This window comes from Muntiacus reevesi, chromosome X (assembly GCF_963930625.1).
Source record: "Muntiacus reevesi chromosome X, mMunRee1.1, whole genome shotgun sequence".
Taxonomy (NCBI): domain Eukaryota; kingdom Metazoa; phylum Chordata; class Mammalia; order Artiodactyla; family Cervidae; genus Muntiacus; species Muntiacus reevesi.
This window is the reverse complement of record NC_089271.1, coordinates 64,639,958-64,665,263: the sequence shown is the minus strand read 5'-3', so window position 1 is coordinate 64,665,263 and position 25,306 is coordinate 64,639,958. Positions and strand designations below refer to the sequence as shown.

The following is a 25,306-nucleotide window of genomic DNA, read 5'->3' as shown; positions in this document are numbered from 1 at the left end:
TTCTCCAGGCAAGTATATTGGATTTGGTTGCCATTTCTTTCTCCAGGGGACCTCCCCGACCCAGGGGTTGAACCCATGTCTCCTGCATTGGCAGGCAAATTCTTGGCCACTGAGTCACCAGGGAAGCCCCTTAGTTAAGGGATACACAGAAGAAAAAGGTGAACAATATGGTGTCAGAAACAGTAAACGCGAGGAGAGGAGTAAAAATGGGGGGTGGTTAACATGCATTTAACCTTAAGAGGTCAGCAGATTAAAGCAATCAGATAGAAAAAGAGACAGGCATAGCGTAGGGAACAGAGTCAATAACTATGCCCTATCCTTGTTTGGTGGCATATCATAACCGGAATTACAGTGTTGAACATTTTGAAATGGATAGAAATAATAAATCACGATGCTGTATACCAGGAGCTAACATAGTGTTGTAGGTCAATTACGCTTCAAAACAGACAAGCAAGCAAACAAACAAAGATGCGGAGGAAAAGAGATAAGCTTTGCACTTACCAGAGGGTAGGTGTGGGGGAGGGGAATTGGACAAAGGTGGGCCAAACAGACACACGTCCAGTTATTAGATAAATAAGTACGAGGGCTGTAACGTACAACATGATAACTACAGTTGACACTGGTGTATGTTATATATGAAAGATGTTAACAGGGCAAGTCCTAAGAGTTCTCCCATCCTAAGTGTTGTCTTTTCATCTTGTCTATAGTCTCCCCCAGCCCCTCGCCCCACCGCCTTTGCTGTACAAAAGCTTTTAAGTTTATTTAGGCCCCACTTGTTTATTTTGGTTTTTATTTTCATTACTCTAGGAGGTGGATGCAGAATCATATTGCTGTAATTTATGTCAAAGTGTGTTCTGCATGTGTTTTCCTCTAAGAGTTTCATAGTGTCTTGTGTTAGATTTAGGTTTTAATCCATTTTTAATTTATTTTTGTGTATGATGTTAGAGAATGTTCTAATTTCATTCTTTTCTGTGCAGCTGTTTTCCCAGCACCACTTACTGCAGTGACTGTCTTTTCTCATTGATATGTTCTTGCCTCCTTTGTCAGAGATTAATTGACCATAGGCGCATGGGTATATTTCTGGGCTTTCTATCCTGTTCCTTTGATCAGCATTTCTGTTTTTGTGCCAGTAGCATACTGTTTTGATGACTGTACCTTTGTAGTATTGTCTGAAGTCCAGGAGCCTGATTCCTCCAGCTCCATTTTTCTCGCTCAGGATTGCTCTGGCGATTCATGGTCTTTTGTGTCTGCATACAATCTTTGGGAATGTTTGATCTAGTTCTGTGAAAAATACCATTGGTAATTTGATAGGGATTCAATAGCATCAGTAGGTTGCATTGGGTTGTATAGCCATTCTGCCAATATTGATTCTTCCAATCCAAGTGATGTCAGAGAGACAGCAGTGAGCTGTGGCTTTAAGTTTGCCCCTTTGAAAAATGCATTTCTCAAGGAGGCAAAATCTGTTAAAAAAAAAAAAAGAACTCCGAGATATATGAAAGATGGTAACAATGGCCCTATATGCAGGGCAGAAGAAGAGACGCAGAAGTACAGAACAGACTTTTGAACTCTGTGGGAGAAGGGGAGGGTGGGATGTTTCGAAAGAACAGCATGTATATTTTCTGTGGTGAAACAGACCACCAGCCCAGGTGGGAGGCATGAGTCAAGTGCTCGGGCCTGTTGGGCTGGGAAGATCCAGAGGAATCGGGTGGAGAGGGAGGTGGGATGGGAGACCGGGATGGGGAATTCGTGTAACTCTATGGCTGATTCACATCAATGTATAACAAAACCCACTGAAAAATAAAAAAATTAAAAAAATTAAAAAAATAAAAACAAAACAAAACAAAACAAAAAAGAGGTACAGAGTTTATTGTTAGAGACACAGCACAACAAGTAGGAGAGCACACAGAGAAACAGTTTGTTTAGTTAAGACAGAGAAGGCAATGATACACACTTGGAGAGAAAAGGTGTGGGCATCTGTCCTACTGAGGAGAAGTGCAGTAAGAGGCAGTTAAGTCATTTTTATAGGACAGTCCTTTTGGGTCTTTGTTTAGGTTTGGCCAGTTATCTTGTTTCTTTTCTCACACCTGACCTGTCCTAGGACCCTCCCCAACATGCATGAGCATCTCTATTCCCAGATGCATGCCAGCCCGGAGACCTATGGGGGAGACGTGGCATCACACATTATGGTGTGGGGCCCCTTTGTTTTTGACCCCCAAGGAGCCTTTCTTCCCATGTGCAGTGTCTCTCCTGCCCTGAGAACGGGACATATGTGACCTCTTGATGTTTTAGTCAAACAGAGAGTAGCCCCTCTGTCTCTGCCAGAGCTGTTATCTTACATTGTCCTCAGGAGACAAAGCCTCACTATTTACCATGTTACTCTTATTCATTCTATTTTAGAGTGCAAGCTGGAGACTGACTGTAAGTACCTGGACTCAAGCCCTCTTGCCTCCTTCCTTAGGAAGTGTAAAGCAGAGGCTAGTTGTAAATTCTTGGCCTCACAAGCATATAATATTTCTTTCCGTCTGTTTACATCATCTTGAACATCTCTCATTAGGATGTTATAGATTAGGATCTTTATCCCTTTCCTACCTCTGCCTTTCCATTTTGGTAATCATGTTTTCAAAGTCTGTTTCCATTTTGTTAATAAGTTCATTTGTACAACTTTTTAGGTTCCACATGTAAGGGACATTTGTCTTTCCCTTTCTGACTTTCTGCACTCAGTATGGCAATCACTACATCCATCCATGTTGCCCCAAGTGGCATTATTTCATTCTTTTTATGGTTAAGTACTATTCCGCTGCATATGTGTACCACATATTCTTTATCCATTCCTCGGTTGATGGATATTTAGGTAGCTACCGTGTCTTGGCAGTTGTAAATGGTGCTGCAATCAACATTGGGGTGCTCGCATCTTATAGATTTGTGAGTACAGCTCCTTGGTCTCCTTAGCTTTATTCCTTGGCATTTTATTCTTCTTGATGTGATGGTAAGGGGGATTGTTTATTTAATTTCTCTTTCTGAAATTTCATTGTTAGCATGTGAAAATGCAAGAGATTTCTGTGCATTCATTTTGTATCCTGCAGCTTTACTGAATTCATCGATGAGCTCTAATAGTTTTCTGGCAGCATCTTTCAGATTTTCTATGCACAGTATCATGCAAACTGCAAGCAGTGACAGCTTTATTTCCTTTCCAACTTGGATTCTTTTATTTCTTTCTCTCTGATTGCTGTGGTTAGATCTTCCGTAACTGTATTGAATAAAAGTGGTGAGAGTGGTCATCCTTCTCTTCTTCCTGATCTTAGAAGAAATGCTTTCTTCTTTTTACTATTGAGTATGATGTTATCGGTAGGTTTGTGAAATGTGGCCTTCTTAATGTTCAGATAGGGCCCCTCTCTGCCCACTTTCTGGAGAGTTATTATCACAAATGGATGTTGGACTTTTTTCTAAAGCTTCCTCTGCATCCATTGAGATCTATGGATTTGTGGATATTGAAAAATTCTTGCATCACTTGGATGAATCCCACTTGATCATGTTGTGTGGTCCTTTTAATGTCTTGCTGGATTTGGTTTGCTACTGTTTGGTTGAGAATTTTGTGCCTATGCTCATCATTGATATTGCCCTGTAACTTTCTTTTTTGGTGGTATATTTGTCTGCTTGTGGTATCAGGGTGATGGTGGCCTCATAGGATGAGTTTGAGGAGTGTTCTCTCCTCTGCAAGTTTTTGGAATAGTTTCTGAAGGATAGGTGTTGACTCTTCACCAAATGCCTGACGGAATTTGCCTCTGAAGTCATCTGGTCCTGGCCTTCTGTTTTATGGAAAATTTTAAATCAGAGTTTCAATTTCAGTACATATGATGTGTTTCTTTGTATTTTCTATTTCTCTCTGGTTCATACTTGGAAAATTGTACCACTCTATATGCAGATCAAGAAGCAACAGTTAGAACTGGACATGGAATAACAGACTGGTTCTAAATAGAAAAAGGAGTACGTCGAGGCTGTATATTGTCACCCTGCTTATTTAACTTATAGGCAGAGTACATCATGTGAAATGCTGGGCTGGAAGAAGCACAAGCTGGAATCAAGATTGCCGGGAGAAATATCAATAACCTCAGATATGCAGATGACACCACCCTTATGGCAGAAAGTGAAGAGCAACTAAAAAGCCTCTTGATGAACGTGAAAGTGGAGAGTGAGAAAGTTGGCTTAAAGCTCAACATTCAGAAAACTAAGATCATGCCATCTGGTCCCATCACTTCTTGGGAGATAGATGGGGAAACAGTGGAAACAGTGACAGACTATTTTTGGGGGCTGCAAAATCACTGCAGATGGTGACTGCAGCCATGAAATTAAAAGACACTTACTCCTTGGAAGGAAAGTTATGACCAACCTCGATAGCATATTGAAAAGCAGAGACATCACTTTGCCAAGAAAGGTCCATCTAGTGAAGGCTATGGTTTTTCCAGTGGTCATGTATGGATGTGAGAGTTGGACTGTGAAGAAAGCTGAGAGCCGAAAAATTGATGCTTTTGAACTGTAGTGTTGGAGGAGACTCTTGAGAGTCCCTTCGACTGCAAGGAGATCCAACCAGGCCATCCTAAAGGAGATCAGTCCTGGGTGTTCATGGAAGGACTGATGCTGAAGCTGAGGCTCCAGTACTTTGGTCACCTCATGCGAAGAGTTGACTTACTGGAAAAGATCCTGATGCTGGGAGGGATTGGGGGCAGGAGGAGAAGGGGACGACAGAAAATGAGATGGCATCACCGACTCGATGGACATGAGTTTGAGTCAACTCTGGGAGTTGGTGATGGACAGGGAGGCCTGGCGTGCTGTGATTCATGGGGTTGCAAAGAGTCAGACACGACTGCGCGACTGAACTGAACTGAAATGAATAATTGGTCCATTACTTCTAAGTTGTCCATTTCATTGGCAAATATTTGCTTCCTGTATTCTCTTACAATCCTGTGTATTTCTGTGATATCACTTGCAACTTACTTCTCCATGTCTAATTTTATTGAATTTAACCCTCTCCCTTTTATTCTTTTTTTTCTTTTTTTTTTCTTTTGGGTTTCACTGGCTCTGCTTTTAAATCATCATGGCTTTCTGTTCCATTCGGGAGGGGAGGGGTTCAGAGGGTCCAGTCGGCGGGACGACTTTGGTTCAGTCCCTGGTTTCTTGCTGCATAGAAGAGGCTGGGGTGCAAGGAGGGGACGTGGTCGCGTGTTCTGAGGTCCCTGGCTGGTGGGACCCGAGCCCTGGACAGTGTGCTACCTCATTCCACCACCAGGAGGCGATTGTTCCCTCTGGGATTTCTTCCTGTGGGGACGCTGACAGCGTGCGTGGGGGTGGGGGTGGGGAGGCAGGAGTGTAGTGTAGGGTCACAGAAGGTAAAGCAAGACCTAGGCCTGAGACTGGCGTCGGTGGAGAGCACCACCTCTCCGCGGGGAGTCTGGGGCTGAAGGGGCGGGGGGAGGAATTTCAGGACCTGGGTCCCCCTGACAGAAGTCTAGGGGAAGGAAATCATGCGGCCCAAGGCAACAGTTAATGCAACACAGTGGGAGATGTTCCTTCTCTACCCTGCCAGGCAACCTCTTCCCCCCAGTTGGGAAGGGGCAAGATTTTTGGAAAACACTGCTGCCTGCTTGGGTCTGCGCACCACCCTGGTGGGGCCAAACTCTAGAATTCGCTTGCAGTGGAACTGCGGGAGACAGCCAAGCTGGGTTAACTGCATAGACGGGGACAGCTCCGAACTCTCTCCTCCAGCCCCCAAATGGACGAGCTCCGGATGCCCGAAATTCCCGGAGGGACCCACCAAAACGAAAGGGAAAGGGACTAATAAAACTAGGTTTGTCTTTCCCTGTCCCCAGCCCCCTGGCCCCCTTCCCGCTGGGCGCCCCCTGCAGGCCGCGTCCTCAGCACGTCTTCAGCACCTGTTGCAGATGGAGGCGCACTTCGGTGGCATTTTCCCAGGGTACCACGCTGGCGCGAAAGGAGCTGGGCTCAGCCTTCTGTGCCTCCTGGATAAGGCGGTGCATGGGGTAGCCGCGGCGCGGGAAGGCCACATCGCCACCGGTCAGCAGCCCCATGGGACAGAAGTCGTTGGCGCCGTCGCCCACGTAGGAAAGGCGCTCGAAGTGCACGCGGTCGTGGGCCCGCTCGCGCAGGTAGTCGCTGAGCACCTTGTGCTTGCACGTGTTGGCCGGGCAGCGCGCGCAGCTGTGTGAGTGGAAGGGCTGCAGCGCCAGCAGCCCCCGAGCGTCGGGCCCTGAAGGGTTGCTGAAGATGCGGCGGAACAGGCCTTGGTGGCCGGCGGCGCGCAGCGCGCTCTCCACGCCAAAGGTGTTGGCATCTGAGATGAGAATAACCTCAAAGCAGGAACCCTGCTTGGCCACAAACTGCAGCATTTCTCCCATGCCGGGCGACAGCGGGATGGACTCGTAGACCACGCGCAGGTCTCGCGGCCCCACGCCCTGGCCACCCAGGTACTGGAAGACGCGCTGCTTGTACTCGTTGTAGAAGCCCTCGCGGTAGGTGGCACGCAGGCTCTCTGGGAGCTGTTTTCGTCCACGATAGTCTCATCAAAGTCGAAGGTCAGGAGGAAGCGCGGCGAGCCCTGCGCAGCCATCCCGCTGTCCCTAGACAGGCATCGGAGGCCAGCAACTGGAAAACACCCGCTCACTGTCAGTACATCACCCTGAGCACCACCTGTAGGGATTGTTGGCCTCCAGCTGTCGGTCCAGAGCTCCTGACCACCATACAAGGTCCATGTGAGGGTGCCCAGTCAGGTGGCTTTCTTTCCACCACTAACATCCACCTGATCCTATCCCCTCTCCTGAGCCCCAGGAACCGCTCAGTAAAAACAGCCCATCAAATAAGCTAAGGACCACAAGGCCCTTGCTAGGCATCCTCTTAACAATCCCTCATGATGCTAGAAAGGTTACAGATATTATTGAAGACCTAGAAAGGGTAACCAACTTGTGCAAACATCACCCACAATATATGGCAGAGACAGACCTCAAAACCAGATCTCAGAGTCTGAGACCAGTGTTTTTTTCTCTATATGTTCATTGCCCCTTTCTTGTGTATGGTACATCATGGCTTACAAATCAGCTTCACTCATATTCTGTCCTTGCTCAACACAATTCCATGGATCCAGCAGATGAAAAGGACTCGAGAGATTAAATAACTTGCCCAAGGCTACCATGTTTCTATTGGGCAAAGCCTGGTTCATGAACACTTGGTCACAGCCTTGCCTGCCCTCTGTCCTCAAAAGGGAAGAGGCAGATGCCCAGGGCTGGGCATCCACTGCAGCTGAAGGGCTAGGACCCCTGGGTACCACAGGTGATCTAGGACTGTCTCACTCAGTGGTGCTTCTAGAGACTGGCAGTCCGCCAAGAGTCAGGTTGATATTTCTGCCAGATTTTGCTATGTGACTTTGGGGACAGGATTTGGCTTCCTGGGGCCTTCACCAATGCTGCTTCAAACCTACAACTCCAGTTGCTCCCCTCCACCCTGGGTTTAAATGAGAAACTAGATGCAGCTGGGACACATCTGGACCACTACTGCGAGCCAGACTAGACAGGGGAAGGAGCAAACGTCTGGCTGGCTGCTGCCCTCTGGTGGTGAGAGTGGGTTGACACTGGGTACCCCTCTGACTTTGTCAAGGTGACTCTCCCCAGACCATCCCAGGACAGCAAGGAAAATCAACAGCTTCTCAAGAGAGAGACTGGGACTTTGCAGGAGCAGGGCACCAGTCAGAGGAAGGGCTCCCTCCATCTTGAGGTACCCCATCTGTCCCCACTCCCTGGCTACACATGGAATGTGGGTTTCAGCCTTTTCCCTAAGCATTTGTAGTCTAGGAATCTAGTTGTGGCCAAAGCTCTGGAAGCTTTCTCCTGAGTGACTGAATCCTCTTGTGGTCAGCAAATAGTGTCTCTCAGAGGAAAGGGGGACAGGACCTCTGAGCTTTTCCAGCCGGGTGGGAAGCGGCGGCGGCAGAGGTCTGTCCCGGCTGAGTTTGGAGTGTGAAGAGTAGGGGTACACGGGCTAGCTGAGGTGTTTGGGCTCAGGATGGAGCAAGGGGTGCTTACGGGAATTGGAGGGGATGCGGTGTCTTATCCACCCCCGGATTTCTGGGCTTCGGCTCTCACGAGTCCCTCCAGTCCGGAGGGGCCGTGGATGACGTGCGTCTGGGCCGTCCCCTCCACTTGCCCCCCACCCCCCTCCCTTTTATTCTTGATGGGTCTGGCAAAAGGTCTATCAATTTTGCTTATCCTTTCAAAGAACCAGCTTTTAGTTTTATTCACTTCAGTTCAGTCACTCAGTTGTGTCTGACTATTTGCAACCCCATGGACTGCAGCACGCCAGGCTTCCCTGTCCGTCACCAACTCCTGGAGCTTACTCAAGCTCCTGTCCATCGAGTCAGGGATGTTCTCTAATCATCTCATCCTCTGTTGTCCCCTTCTCCTCTCACCTTCAATCTTTCCCAGCATCATGGTCTTTCCCAATGAGTCAGTTCTTCACATCAGGTGGTCAAAGTAGTTTCATTGATCTCATCTGTTGCTTTCTTAATCTCTATTGCTTATATCTCTGCTCTGATCTTTGATTTCTACCCTTCTGCTAACTTTCCATTTTCTTTGTTCCTTTTTCTCTCATTGCTTTAGGTGTAAGGTTAGGTTGTTTATTTGAGGTTTTTCTTGTTTCCTGAGGTAAGATTGTATTGCTACAAAATTCCCTCTTAGAACTGCTTTTGCTGCCTTCCATAGGGTTTGTGTTTTCCCTTTCATTTCCCTATAGGTATATTATCATTTACTCTTTGATTTCTTCACTGACTTCGCCTCCACATGTTTGCTTTTTTCTACAGTTTTGTTTTTTGCTGCAGATGCTTTCTACTTTTTATCACTGTTCAAGAATATGGGTTTGTTGTTGATGTTCAGCCGCACAGTCGTGTCTGACTCTTGGCGACCCCATGGGCTGCAGCTTGCCAGGCCTCTGTGTCCCTCACCATCTCCCGAAGTTTGCCTAAGTTCATGTCCATTGCATCGGTGATGCCATCCAGTCATCCCATGCTCTGATGCCCTCTTCTCCTTCTGCCCTCAGTCCTTCCCACCATCAGGGACTTTTCCAATGAGTCAGCTGTACATATCAAATGACCAAAATAATGGAGTTTCAGCTCAGCATCATTCCTTCCCAATGAGGATTGTTGATTCCGCTTAAGATTGACTGGTTTGAATTCCTTGCTGTCCAAGGGACTCGCGGTAGTCTTCCCCAGCACCACACTTTGAAGGCATCGATTCTTTGGTGCTCCACCTTCTTTATGCTCCATCTCTCAAACCGTACATGCCCACTGGGAAGACCATAGCCTTGACTATATGGATCTTTGTCAGCAGAGTAATGTGTCTGATTGTCAACACACTGTCTAGGTTTGTCATAGCTTTCCTGCCAAGAAGCAAATGTCCTCTGATTTCATGGCTGCAGTCACCATCCACAGTGATTTTAGAGCCCAAGAAGAGGAAAGCTGTCACCATTTCCACCTTCCCCCCCCCCTCTAATTGTCATGATGGAATGGGGTGGGTGCCATGATCTTTTTCTATTCAATATTTAGTTTTAAGCTGGCTTTTTCCACTCTCCTTCTTCACCCTCATCAAGAGGCTCTTTAGTTCCTCTTCCTTTTCTGCCATTAGAGTGGTATCATCCCCATATCTGAGGTTGTTGAGGTTTCTCCTGCCTATCTTGATTCCAACTTGTAAATCATCCAGCCCGGCACTTCTCATGATGTGCTCAACATATAGATTAAACAAACAGGGTGACAGCAGACAGCCCTGTCATACTCCTTTCTCAATCCTGAACCAATCAGTTGTTCCATACAGTGTGTGTTTCTTCTGGCCCCACATACAGGTTTCTCAGGAGACAGGTAAGATGGTCTGGTATTCCCATCTCTCTAAGAGCTTTCCACAGCTTATCATGATCCACACAGACAAAGACTTTGGTCAAGTTGACGAAACAGAGGTAGATGTTTTCCTGGAATTCCTTTGGTTTCTCTATAATCCAGCTAATGTTGGCAATTTGATCTCTGATTTCTCTTCCTTTTCTGAACCCAACTTGGACATCTAGATATTCTTGTTTTGCATAATGCTGAAGCCTAGCATGCAAGATATTAAGCATTTCCTTACTAGCATGGCAGACGAGTGCAATTGTCTGATGGTTAGCACATTCTTTGGTACTATCTTTTTGGGAATTGGGGTGTGGATTGACTTTTTCCAGTCCTGTGGCCACTGCTAGGTCTTCCACGTTTGCTGGCATATTGAATGCAACACTTTGATGGCATCATCCTTTAGGGTTTTGAGAAGTTCTACTGGAATTCTGTCGCATCCACTAGCTTTATTAAGAGCAGTGCCCTTTAAGGCCCACTTGACTTCACTCTCCAGAATAGGTTGCTCTGGGTGGTGACCACACCATAGCAGTAATCCAGTACATTAAGATCTTTCTTGTACAGTTCTTCTGTATATTCTTTCCATATCTTCTTGATCTTTTCAGCATCTACTAGGTCTCTTCTGTTTCTGTCCTTTATTATGCGCATCTTTGGGAAAAATATTCCCTTAATATCTCCAATTTTCCCGAAGAGATCTCTAGTAGTTCCTCTTCTGTTTTTTCTTCTAGTTTTATACACTGTTCATTGAACAAGGCCTTCTTGTCTCTCCATGCTTTTCTTTGGAAATCTGCATTTAGTTTGATACCTGTCCCTTTCTCCCTTGATCTTTGCTTCTCTTCTTTCTTTAGCTATTTGTAAGGCCTCCTACCACTTTGCCTTCTTGCTTTTCTCTTTCATTTGAATGGTTTTGTTCACAGCCTCCTGTACAGTATTACAGACCTCAGTCCATCTTCTTCAGACACACTGTTTACAAGTTCTAATCCCTTGAATCCATTTGTCGCTTCTACTGCATCATCATAGTGGATTTGCCTTAGGTCGTACCTGACTGGTCTAGAAGTTTTCACCACATTTTTAGGTTAAGCCTGAATTTTGCTATGTGTATCTGATGATCCGAGCCACAGTTAACTCCAGGTCTTGTTTTTTCTGACTATATACAGATTCTTCATGTTCAGATACAAAGACTGTAATCAATTTCATGTTGGCATTGACCATGAGGTGATGACCATGCATAAAGCTGTCTCTTGTGCTGTTGAGAAAGGGTATTAGTATCTCAATAATATGGAATTACTTACAAGGTCTCTGGCCACTATAAGCACATCCTCTTATGGTACCACCACCACAATCGAAACAAAACCGTTTTCATCACCTGCAAAATTGCTTCTGGGTTTTTGTCAGTTAAGCCCTTATGTCAATCCCCAGAGGCAGGCAACACCCCATCTGTCTTCTCTCTATATAGTTTGACCCCCTCAAGAATGTCGAGTAAATGGAATAGGCAGTAGGTCGACTTACCCACGAGGATTCTGTGAGGGAAAAGGATATACAGGTGACTCCTGGATGTGCAATGTACATGTCACCTGAGTATAGTGAAATGGGTTGATTGTTACCTACCTATTCGTCAGACTGAAGGCTTAACCTGTCTATAATGTGTATATGTGTTTTCTGTTTAACTCATATTTAATTCAATGCAATTTCTCTTCTATGTTTGGAAGGGTTGTTTTATGAATTAGAAATGGTAAATCTTTTGAAAGAAAGTGAATCTTCTTTGTAAAAGTCCTCCATCTGCATCTGAGCAGTACTTACCAGGATGTCAACATTGATTGCACAAGCACAGGTACAACAAGCACACTGTAGTCACTCAAACGCTGCTCCCTGGGTCACACAGGGACAGTCCACCTGGCAACCCTGGCAGGCCCAGAGTACCTGGCCGGACCTGCCCATTGGAGGTGAGAGTGTCCCCACCTTAAGTCAGCTGAGTAGCAGCCTTTATTGCATCTGCAAGCTTAACCAACTGCTATCATGCAAAGGAACATATAAGCCAACTGCAGGGATTAGGACTTGGACATTTTGGGGCATGATTACTGTGCCCACTGCAGCTAGCGCTCTCTTCAGGGCTCACCTACTGTAAATTCTTTGTTTGTGCCAGTGTCCCTCAATAGTCCAGAGAAAGCGGTAGACCTGGGGCTGGTGCTGGTGGGCTGGGGTGTGATAGGGAGGGAGCGTCTTCCCTGGAGTTGGACAGGCAGCAGAACCAGGCAGGATGGGGCCTAGGGCTCTCCAAGGCTGAAGGGGAAAGGCAACAGGGATGCCCTGAATGAGGCCGGGCTTCTGCATTCCTCCTACCCCCTGGGGCCCAGATGAATTTCTCTAACCTATGCTTCAGGCCCTGCCACGGATTTCCCACTGGAAGTGGAAGACTTGGGCCTGAGCCAAGGCCTGTGATGTCTATGTTTCCAGCAACATTATAGTGAGGTAGTTGGTCTGAGCTGTGTGCTCAGAGGAGGGAAGGAGCCTGGTAAAAAGTGAATGAGGGGTTGTGTTCACGCCCTTGCACCTCCACTTCCCTCAGCTTCTCCACTTCTTCACCCTGGTGACCACACTCCCGGGCCCCTCTGTGCCCAAGGGTGGGGCTGATGCTGGTGCTGGACTTCTCCCTGGGCACAACTTACCTACATGTCTCAGTGGCCAGAGACCTCAGCTGGACAGTCTCTGCCAAATTTACTCACTCGGACAATAGCTAGAAGTGCTACACCACCAGGCAATAACCACTGGATCAGCTCTGAACTAAGTGATCAAGCCCACCTGCTCCAGGGAGGAGTCTGAGAGTGGAAGGAGTAAGTCCCACCCATGTTCTTTTCTGACCCTGAGGTGTCTACTATTCCAACCCACACGTAGACTGTCCACCTCACCTCATTCCAAGAGGCCTGGAAGGGAATCAACGTGAGAATGTGGGCGCAGTGTTCCCCATTGTCCAGGTGCAGTCACTCCTAAATTCGCTTCCTCATGGCACCCTTCTTGTGCCTGCCTCGGTTAATTCATCTTGGGCGATCTCCTATTTCTAAGATGAGCAGCAGTATCCCTGGTGCTCTCCAGAGCCACCTTTCCCATTTTCATTCATCCACACCCTCAGCAGTTGGCAGATATCATAGAATGGCAAGGTAGGATCCAGAGCCTCTTCCAGCAACTCCAACTCTGTGAGAGTCCCAACACCCTGTCCTGAGGTGTGCTGACTCCTGCATCATCCCTGTCCTACATTTTGGGAACATGACAACACCCCTTGAATATTGGGGGTCTGACCCTGGCTTCTGCCCACTCAATGCCTTACAGAATCTGGACCAGTCTCTACTTTCTTTTCTCCCCGAATCACATCCTTATGCCTCAAGGGCATTATCCTTGCTGACATTTATTCACACAGAGAGATATCCAGGCACCAACTCTGAATGTGCTACCTTCCATCATACCCCCTTTTGTGTAATAAAACCCTGGTCTTTCAGGAATGGTGTCAGGCAGAACCTACCCTCAGTTCACTCAAACACAGATCTGTTCTTTCGAAACATCCCACCCTCGCCTTCTCCCACATATTATCAAGCGTGAAATAGATCACCAGCCCAGGTTGGAGGCATGAGACAAGTGCTTGGGGCTGGTGCACTGGGAACACCCAGAGGGATCAGATGGAGAGAGAAGAGGGAGGGGGCATCAGGATGGGGAATACATGTAAATCCATGGCTGATTCATGTCAATGTATGGCAAAAACCACTACAATATTGTAAAATTATTAGCCTCCAACTAATAAAAATAAATGGTAAAAAAACACAGATCTGTCTCTCTGAGTCTCAGGCTGGCACAGTCCTGGAGTGCTGGCTGAGAGAAAGGAAGTGCTCCCCAAATTCCAGCAATGAGGAAATTGAACACAGAGTTCAGACTCATTGTCATGTGCCCTAAACAAGTAGTCTGGCATTTCTCCAAAGAAGACATACAGTTGGCTAACAAACACATGAAAAGATGCTCAACATCACTCATTATCAGAGAAATGCAAATCAAAACCTCAATGAGGCACCATTACACACCAGTCAGAATGGCTGTTATCCAAGAGTCTACAAGAAATAAATGCTGGAGTGGGTGTGGAGAAAAAGGGAACCTTCTTAACACTATTGGTGGGAATGCAAACTAGTACAGCCACTATGGAGAACGGTGTGGAGATTCCTTAAAAAAATGGAAATAGAACTGCCATGTGACTCAGCAACCCCACTCCTGGGCATACACACCGAGGAAACCAGATCTGAAAGAGACACGTGTACCCCAATGTTCGTCACATCACTGTTTATAATAGCCAGGACATGGAAGCAACCTAGATGCCCATCAGCAGATGAATGGATAAGAAAGCTGTGGTACGTATACACAATGGAATATTACTCAGCCATTAAAAAGAATACATTTGAATCAGTTCTAATGAGGTGGGTGAAACTGGAGCCCATTATACAGAGTGAAGTAAGCCTGAAAGAAAAACACCAGTACAGTATACTAACGCATATATATGGAATTTAGAAAGATGGTAACGATAACCCTCTATGCAAGACAGAAAAAGGGACACAGATGTATAGAACAGATTTTTGGACTCTATGGGAGAAGGCGAGGGTGGGATGATCTGAGAGAACAGCATCAAAACATGTATATTATCAAGTGTGAAACAGATCTCCAGTCCAGGTTGGATGCACGAGACAAGTGCTCGGGGATGGTGCCCTGTGATGACCCAGAGGGAAGGGATGAGGAGGGAGGTGGGAGGGGGGTTCAGGATGGGGAACACATGTAAATCCATGGCTGATTCATGTCAATGTATGGCAAAAACCACTACAATATTGTAAAATTATTAGCCTCCAACTAATAAAAATAACTGGGAAAAAAAGAAGTAGTCTGGGATACTGAGCTGGGATACTCTGGGAAATATCATTTGTTGGAAGATCTGTGTCATGGGTCTGGTGAAACAGTATTTGACAGGGACCCTGCAAGAACAGAGACCTACTAATCATACTCGCCATAGAGCATGATGGGCCCATTTCCACTCAAGGGTATAGAGAGGCTCAGGCTGGAGGCGAGGGTGGTCAGCTGGCTAGGGCAGGGAGGATGTGAAAAGACTGAGGACACCACCATCCATCTCTGGCTGCCAGGGTGCAGTCTGACCTGGTTGGCACCAAACAGATGCATCTCCTGACCTCCAGCCCAGAGACTAGCCTGTCTCCTGTGTTCCCTGTACCTTCCCTCCTGCTCCCCAGCTCACTGGGTCCAAGCTTCATGCCCAAGCCCTTTATTGAATCCAAAGAAGGAAAAGGGAAATTGTTGGTGCCTGAGTCTCAAGGGTGAAGGCTAAAGAGGAGAGGAGGACTGTGTGCAGGTTCCAGCGTGCAAGATGGGACTGGGTCGGGAGTGGGGATGGTATGGGCAGTAGGGACTCCAATGAGAGGGCAGAGCCTGGGAAGGGCGAGATGAGGGCACCTGTGCCTGTTTCCACCTGCTGAACTACACGTTCAGGCAAGGTCACCAATGGCAAGTCATGGGAGGGATCGAGGGTGCTCCAACAGGAAAAGAGATTGGTCACGGTAAATAGGACAATGAGTCCAGTGTGGCAAGGAGGATGGGTTGGAACTCTGTTAAGGGGGTCATGAGTTCCTTCCGATGGGGAGGAAGAATGTCAGCGATGGATGGGAACTGGCAAATCCTTGAGGAGGGTGTTTAGAGAACTAGAAGAGGGCCTTTAGGGGAATGGGAGGATGTGCCAATGTGGCCAGACAAGGCCCTCAGTGAACCCAGACCAGGGGTATCCGTTGCCCTGCTGGCCTGGATGGTAGCAGAGGCTGACCCAGAGTCCCCAACACAGGATGCCAAAGGTACTGTTCTGCAGCAGGATCTGATATGGAGTGGCTCCCCACCAGGCCTTGCCCCACTCCCCCAACCCCTACCCCACAGAGAAAGGGCAGAACACAGAATATGAGAAGTCCTTTAATCAAAAACTGCTGTGAGACTGGGGCGGAGAGGGGGCAAATCAAGGGGCAGAGGATGCCCTGGTGGAGGCAAAACAGGAGGCAACAAGGTTGGCCACAGCTCACCAGCCCCAGAGGTAACACCTGCTCCTCTTGCAGAAAGATGTTGGTCTCAACCTATGAAACAGCAGAGTAAGGGAACAGCCTCAAGACAGGGCCAGCCCACAACCCTGCTCAACAGCCAGGACTGTGGGAAGGGGTATGGTGTGTGTAACACTCACTTCAAAGGATCTGGAACTTGTCAGCCAGGTGCTGCATGGCGGCTGCAATAGGGAAAGGCATAAGAAGGTGCTCCAGACAGAGGGATATAGAAGCATGTCCCCTTGTCCCTGTGTGGAACAACCTAGCCCTACAACCTGAAACCCACCCCACTAGCCCCAATTCAAAGAGCTCTGGGCCTGATCACTCCCCACCACCTGAGTTCAATGTGGAGCTATTTCCTAAAATGAACCAAAATGTGCCAGCAGCTTTCAAGTTCAAAAATTGTTCACAAACAAACAATCTAAGAGGAACCTTAGAGGCCACACCAAGCAGCAGTTAAAGGGAAAAATCAACATGGGGTCTCCACAAGTCCTATCAGAAGGAGCTCTCTAGGACTCATCTGGCGGACAGTGTGCACACAGTCCACACAGTACTTTGCTACTTGTCTGCTCGCCCAGCTAAACATGCACCGCATGCTCCAGGGACAGGCTTGATAAGTTCTCCTCCCCACAGGAATGCTGATCCCTACGAGGTCCCCTGACCTGCAGCCTACCCCACCCCAAGTGCACATCCCGCTTCTGCACTAAGAACCCGCTGCTCTCTGTCCCTGGTTCCTGATACTGTATTGCTCTTTAAGGTCATCCATTTCTCTCTGTAGCACCAGACACTAGGCCAGTAGACATGGGAGGAAGAGAAAAGGTTAGTATAGACTGCCCTCCCATCGCCTCCTTTTTCTCCTCTCCCCAGGGCCATCCATCCAAACACCAGATGTCTAGAATGGCAAGGGAAAGACTTTTCTCAGTGGACAGGAGGTGGGCTCCTTCTGAGGGGTGTGGGATGGGGACGAGGCGGGGAGGCCCACACATTTCAGTTGCACTTGGATCCAGATTCCACCATGAGGATTGGGTGTGCATTTCAGGAGCCAGAGGAAGCCTTACCTGAGGACAGTCCAGCATTCCCGGTGGCTGCTGCTTCCTTTCCAGTCTTGGGTCATGGTCAGTTGGTTCCTGGTCACCTGAGAGGGAAAGGACACACAATCCAGATTCCCAGGCTCCTAGTGAGGTGGAAAGGGTCAACCAGACTCTAACGTGAGGTGAGGCAGCACCTCGATCTGCTGGCAACAAGCCTCCCCTGCTCTGCCTGGCAGGCTAGACCTTCTCTATGGGCCTGCCTCCCCTGTTCCCCAAGGGCTGCATTTTCACCACTGCGGTCCCCAAAGACTGTGGTTCTGGGTTCGAGCCTCTCAGAGCTGCAGCCACAGCCAGCATCTGGGAGAGCAATGTGGGTGAAGAGCACTTGACAGGAAAGGCTATTAGCCTGCAGGTCTACGCCCAGAGCAGCTGTTGGGGCACTGCCACCGATGACCTCTGCCAAACAAATTCCACACAGAAGGTGATGGGGCCAGGGCCAGGCCTGTTGGTACCCTGTTTCCCATGGGAGAAGCTGCATGAGAGCAAGGCTGAGCCCCTGAGAGAGAGAGAGAGAGAGAGAGAGAGAGAGAGAGAGAGAGAGAGAGAGAGAAGTTTCTGCCCTCACCCCCTGTTCCCTCCCCCCATATCAAAACCCAAGACACTCATCTGAGGGTTCAGGTCCTCTGGGAACGACCTCTCCCGGGTTCAGGGTCAAGGGCTCTGAGTTTCCTGGATTTTGGGGGTCTCTGATGTTGAGGTCATCACTGCTGGGTTCTCCATGATGTGCCCACGGAGAAGATGGCCATGCCCAGTGAGTGGGAAGCTAAAACAAAGGTTTTTCACCAATCTGGACTAACGTGTGTGTGTGTGTGTATGTGTGTGTGTGTGTGTGTGTATCTATGTATGTGTGTACCAGTGCATTTATATGTCTGTGTCTGTGTGTGTGTGAGCAGGCGTGAGTTGGGACTGGGCTGAGGCAGGGGAATGGGAAGAGAATTGAAAGGCTGACCCCTTGAGAACTTTCTCCATCAGTCGGCCCCAGGCCAGCAGGCAGAGCTGAGTGGGGGACAACAGGGCAGCACTGAGAAAGCCCGGGCCCCTTGAAAGAAGGTTTGGGGAACAGCTAGGAAGTAAGATTCAGGAAAGTCATTCATCTAAACACTGACGCTCTGTGAAGCTTTTAAGGGGTCCCCTTAACACAGTTAAGCTCCCAGCCCTCCCTTCCTCTCTAGTCCCAGCCTCGCGGAGACTGGAAACAGTCCAAGGGTGGAGAACCGAGCCCAGCACACCCAAAGAGCTACTTTAACGTTTGTCCCTAGTAAAAGGACCCCAATCTGACATCCTAATGACCCAGTGACCGAGGGGCCACCCAATGACGACCCCTGAGGGATGGACAGAGGGAGCACGGGTGAAGACGTGTGTCCTGGGGAGGGTGGGAGGCAGAAGAGTGGGGAGAGAGGAGGGGCCTGGCCTACTCGCTTGGCCCTTTGTGACTGGGTCTCTATTTGGGTCGTTGTCTTCTCCCACCACCGCCATCGGTGACATGGCCTCCCGGGCCCTCCTGGCCACAGATTTCACCCCAGCGCCCGTGTGCTTGGACTCTTTGGCTCCCCAAGGGACCAAGGCATACTTCTTGGACCTCCCGAGCAGCGGAATGCCAGAGACTGGGGGCAAAGGGGACGGTTCCAGGGGAGTGGACGAGGTTCGCTGCTCCCAGGAAGGGAAGGTTCTCCCCAAGGCAGGTTTGGAGACGCCCCCGAGGGATTTCTTCTCCTGCTCTCTCTTCCTCCTAGGAGTGACGCATGGCAGGCTGCCTGTAGTGGCAGCTGCAGTAGCTGCCAACTACTGGTACTCCCTGGTAGCTCTGCTGGCAGCCACCCTTCCCCCAGAGCTTGCTCTGCATTTCTTAGTTGGGAAGATGTTCAGCTTTTCGTTGCCCTGCCTGTCCTGCCTTTCCACAGCCGAAGTGAACCCTCGCAGAACAGAGGACAGGAATGGGTCTGGCAGGCTAAGAAGGAGCTTCTCCCTGCCTTAGACAGTCGAGTGTCTGGGCGTGTTCCTAGGACCCTTGAGGCTGTTGAGCTTAGCTTGGCCTCCTTTGGGATAAATGCTCACCCTCGTCAGCTCTATCTCACTGAAGTCATCAGAGGACTCGGAGCCAGACAGCAGCCCAAACAAGCCTTCTGAGGGGGGCTGCTGGTGATCTGCAGCCACGTTCAACCTACTCTTAGTGCCTCTCTTAGGGTTCCCCCAGGCCCGGCCCGCCTCAGCCCCACCGACCTGGAGAGAGCCGGCCGCAGCCAGCACCGCTGCCCCACAACTCTGGGGGACCGTGCCTCGACTGCTGGGACCCGCCTTGAGGTCGGTCCACAAGGAGGACACATCAGTGATCGCATAGCTCTCCAGGGACAGGTATCTGCGGACGCCCAGTATGTCCAGGTCACTCACTTGCCACAGGATGGCCGCCACTGACTCGTCAGCCAGCTGCAGGGCCTCCCCTTTGTCACCGGCCAGGGAACCAAGCCGGTCTTCGCGGCCCCACAGCACCGCCCTCCCCTGCCCCCCACTTCCAGCACCTCCCACTCTGAGTTGAATCCCTCAGGGTTTGGGTACCCATCTCCACCCTCACCCTCACCTTCACATTGTCCTCAACTTGGAGCCCAGTCCAGGTGCCTGCGGGGCTGTGGAGTTGGCCTGAGGGACGCGGGTCTGTTTCCTGCCCCCTGGGCTGAAACCCGCTCCCCAAACTGACACCTCATCATCTGGGGAGCTCATGTAGCCATCTGGGTGGCCCCCGCACCTGGGGCGGCGATGATTTATCAACCGAGTTGTGGTGGCAGTGGTGGTGGCGGTCACGGAAGGTGAGGCCAGCGGCATCTGGAGCGAGCGGTCAAGCACCACAGGCACCGCATGCACAAGATTGTGGCAAACTGCCCCAGGCTTCAGCAAGCCTGGGACGCCCCAGCCATAGCCTCCTTATTGATCTGGTTCCTACCAACCAGTGTGCGCCTTGTTTGCCCGGCCCCTCAAGGAGTAACCAATGGGGCCAAAGGCCCCCTCCTGTTTGCTGCCAAGCCCAAGGGTCATCAGGGCAGTTGATGAGTTGGCGGATGAAGGTGATGGTATGAGTACCGCTGTCAAGCCTCTCGTCCCACCTCCTCCTGTCCTGCCTTCCCTTTCTGGTTAGAGTCACAGCCCTGAGCCCTGACTCTGTACAGACTGGGTGGAGCGGGAGGCAGGAGGGTCCTGAGGGCCCTGGTCTCCTGGGAGGTGAGGATGAAACGTCAGAATGGAGACGCTGGGCACTTAGAACGTGCTGAAAGCATTTGCCAGCCTCCCTTCCACCACAAGCCTTACGACCCAATGAGAGACTGGGCAGAGGAATCCCACAGTCAGTGATCAGTGGTCGGCGTACTTCTCCATACGTGGCCAGAGGGCCAAGGGATCCTATTTTTGTTCTGCAAGCAATCTGCCTCATCTGCTTCCATCAAACATTCTTGGCAGGCAGATTTGGGGGACAGACTGGGGTTGACCTCACTCCCTCAGCTCTTTCCCCACTCTGAGGCAATTCAAAGAATACAGAGTCTCAATGTCCAGTTACACCCGCAAAGATGCTCACCACCGCTGATCCTGGAGATGTAAACTAAAACCATGAATCGGGTTTCACACTCTAGGACGACAAGTTTCCAAGAGCTTAACCATTCCGAGAGTGGGAGAGGTTAGAAGCAAACCCCTGTGACAGTGTGCACCACTGTCTTGCACAGAGATCTTTTTGGGAGGTAACTTGGCAAAATCTATGGAAAGCAACTTATACAGTAGGGCCCCTGTGCCTGGTACTCTTCTAAGTGCTGTACATAAATAGTAATGCTTCCTTGTGACGCTCCTAGGACTATAGTACCAATGATTGCCAGCCTCTTACAGGTGAGGAAACGGGTTCCGAGAGGCTCAACCACTGGCCCAAGGGCATTTGGCCCATCCAGATCAGTGGCAGAATGGAAACCAAGCTATATGACTCCAGAGTCCTTGCTTTGAGCCGAAAGTCTTAAATCTTGAAAAAAAAAAACCAAAACAAAATACTATTTTTTCTCTGTTCCAGGAAGTCTGCTACCTGGTACATCTTCTGGAGACACGCTGGTACTTGTAGTGGTCAAAAACACATGCACAGTGGTGTTGGTGATGGGAAAAACTGAGAACACTCCCAATTCTCATCAGTAAGCAAAGGGATCAATGCAACATGGTGTAGCATCCAGTTGATACAAGTGTGGCAGTCCAAAAGAATGGATCAGGCCATTATCATCGATTTCAAAAGCATCCCCCTGACTTCATACTGCAAGTTGCAGGATGATGGTGTTGGATACATGTTTGTAAATCTATTAAAACCCCAAATGAATCCTATCTAATGTTTGATAGCCTTTGAATGTATGTATGTTTCAGGTTCTGAAGTGTGTTTTTCACCGGCTGGGAAATACATTGGATAGCTCCTAACTGGATCCAGTAGGTGTATGGAACAAAGTTTTGACCTTGGATCTCCCCTGGTTGGTTAGGAAGGTGTACAGTACGTTTCCTTTAGGCTCAACGTTGCCTACAGGTACCCTGAAAGCAGCTGTTCTCAGTCTGCCTTCAATGTGAGCATGCTGGGTTCAATCAGTTCTCCAATGGTATGATTATTTGGCCACAATATTTGTTCCTTCAGCTGGAATAGAAGATATCACTACTCATATAGAAGCTTTAACAAAATTCACCCAGGAAGCCTTTAATGATAGTAACCAAGCCATTACTTTGCTCAATTCAGAAATTTCCATGATGAGAAAAGAAGTCCTGCAGAATGCATGGTCCTCAATATTCTAACAGCTTCCCAAGGGGGACCTTATACTATAATACATAGTGAATGCTGGATTTTTATACCTGATGAGTCTTCTAATGCAACCCCCTTTATGATGTATATGAAAAGTCATATTTCCACTCTGAATGATCCTCTTCCCAGTTTAAGGGAAATGCTAGGAAAATGGTTTGGTTGAAGTGGGTACTGGTTTCAATCTTTACTGCTATCCTCCTGTTTATTGGCAACTTTGATTACAGTTTGGGTATCTTATAAAGTGATAGTGTCTTGATTTTTGCACCGTGTATCACCTGTCCCTAGTAAAATAATGATATCTAAAGAACTTGAGGTTCATAGCATTACAGGCTTACATCAAGAAACAAGAAAAAAGCCAAATAAATAACCTAACTTTACACCTAAAGCAATTAGAGAAGGAAGAAATGAAGAATCCCAGGGTCAGCAGATGAAAAGAAATCTTAAAAATTAGGGCAGAAATAAATGCAAAAGAAACTAAAGAGACCATAGCAAAAATCAACAAAGCTAAAAGCTGGTTTTTTGAAAAAATAAACAAAATTGACAAACCATTAGCAAGACTCATTAAGAAACAAAGAGAGAAGAACCAAATTAACAAAATATGAAATGAAAAGGGTGAGATCACAACAGACAACCCTGAAATACAAAGGATCATAAGAGACTACTACCAGCAGCTCTATGCCAATAAAATGGACAACTTGGATGAAATGGACAAATTCTTAGAAAAGTATAACTTTCCAAAACTGAACCAGGAAGAAATAGAAGATCTTAACAGAACCATCACAAGCAAGGAAATCGAAACTGTAATCAAAAATCTTCCAGGAAACAAAAGCCCAGGACCAGATGGCTTCACAGCTGAATTCTACCAAAAATTTAGAGAAGAGCTAACACCTATCTTACTCAAACTCTTCCAGAAAATTGCAGAAGAAGGTAAACTTCCAAACTCATTCTATGAGACCACCATCACCCTAATTCCAAAACCAGACAAAGATGCCACAAAAAAAGAAAACTACTGGCCAATATCACTGATGAACATAGATGCAAAAATCCTTAACAAAATTCTAGCAAACAGAATCCAACAACATATTAAAAAAATCATACACCATGACCAAGTGGGCTTTATCCCAGGAATGCAAGGATTCTTTAATATACGCAAGTCAATCAATGTAATACACCACATTAACAAACTGAAAGATAAAAACCATATGATTATCTCAATAGATGCAGAGAAAGCCTTTGACAAAATTCAGCACTCATTTATGATTAAAACTCTCCAGAAAGCAGGAATAGAGGGAACATACCTCAACATAATAAAAGCTATATATGACAAACCCACAGCAAACATCACCCTCAATGGTGAAAAATTGAAAGCATTTCCCCTGAAATCAGGAACAAGACAAGGGTGCCCACTCTCACCACTACTATTCAACATAGTCTTGGAAGTTTTGGCCACAGCAATCAGAGCAGAAAAAGAAGTAAAAGGAATCCAGATAGAAAAAGAAGAAGTGAAACTCTCGCTGTTTGCAGATGACATGATCCTCTACATAGAAAACCCTAAAGACTCTTCCAGAAAATTACTAGAGCTAATTAATGAATATAGTAAAGTTGCAGGATATAAAATTAACACACAGAAATCCCTTGCATTCCTATATACTAACAATGAAAAAACAGAAAGAGAAATTAAGGAAACAATACCATTCACCATTGCAACAAAAATAATAAAATAGTTAGGAGTATACCTACCTAAAGAAACAAAAGACCTGTACATAGAAAACTATAAAACACTGATGAAAGAAATCAAAGAGGACACAAACAGATGGAGAAACATACCGTGTTCATGGATTGGAAGAATCAATATTGTCAAAATGGCTATTCTACCCAAAGCAATCTATAGATTCAATGCAATCCCTATCAAGCTACCAATGGTATTTTTCACAGAACTAGAACAAATAATTTCACAATTTGTATGGAAATACAGAAAACCACGAATAGCCAAAGTAATCTTGAGAAAGAAGAATGGAACTGGAGGAATCAACCTGCCTGACTTCAAACTCTACTACAAAGCCACAGTCATCAAGACAGTATGGTACTGGCACAAAGACAGAAATAGAGATCAATGGAAAAGAATAGAAAGCCCAGAGATAAATCCACGAACCTATGGACACCTTATCTTTGACAAAGGAGGCAAGGATATACAATGGAAAAAAGACAACCTCTTTAACAAGTGGTGCTGGGAAAACTGGTCAACCACTTGTAAAAGAATGAAACTAGAACACTTTCTAACACCATACACACAAAAAAACTCAAAATGGGTTAAAGATCTAAATGTAAGACCAGAAACTATAAACCTCCTAGAGGAGAACATAGGCAAAACACTCTCCGACATAAATCTCAGTGGGGTCCTCTATGACCCACCTCCCAGAATATTGGAAATAAAAGCAAAAATAAACAAATGGGACCTAATGAAACTTAAAAGCTTCTGCACTACAAAGGAAACTATAAGTAAGGTGAAAAGAAAGCCCTCAGATTGGGAGAAAATAATAGCAAATGAAGAAACAGACAAAGGATTAAACTCAAAAATATACAAGCAACACCTGAAACTCAATTCCAGAAAAATAAATGACCCAATCAAAAAATGGGCCAAAGAACTGAACAGACATTTCTCCAAAGAAGACATACAGATGGCTAACAAACACACGAAAAGATGCTCCACATCACTCATTATTAGAGAAATGCAAATCAAAACCACAATGAGGTACCATTACACGCCAGTCAGGATGGCTGCTATCCAAAAGTCTACAAGCAATAAATGCTGGAGAGGGTGTGGAGAAAAGGGAACCCTCTTACACTGTTGGTGGGAATGCAAACTAGTACAGCCACTATGGAAAACAGTGTGGAGATTTCTTAAAAAACTGGAAACAGAACTGCCATATGACCCAGCAATACCACTTCTGGGCATACACACCGAAGAAACCAGATCTGAAAGAGACACGTGTACCCCAATGTTCATCGCAGCACTGTTTATAATAGCCAGGACATGGAAGCAACCTAGATGCCCATCAGCAGATGAATGGATAAGGAAGCTGTGGTACATATACACCATGGAATATTACTCAGCCGTTCAAAAGAATTCATTTGAATCAGTTCTAATGAGATGGATGAAACTGGAGCCCATTATACAGAGTGAAGTAAGCCAGAAAGATAAAGAACATTACAGCATACTAACACATATATATGGGATTTAGAAAGATGGTAATGATAACCCAATATGCAAAACAGAAAAAGAGACACAGATGTACAGAACAGACTTTTGAACTCTGTGGGAGAAGGTGAGGGTGGGATGTTTCAAAAGAACAGCATGTATATTATCTATGGTGAAACA

General features: G+C 47.2%; 1 pseudogene; it reads right to left on the bottom strand.

Moving 5' to 3' along the window:
* Positions 1-5,909: 5,909 nt before the first annotated feature.
* Positions 5,910-6,622, bottom strand: LOC136154332 (phosphoethanolamine/phosphocholine phosphatase-like; annotated as a pseudogene).
* Between the last annotated feature and the right edge of the window lie 18,684 nt (positions 6,623-25,306).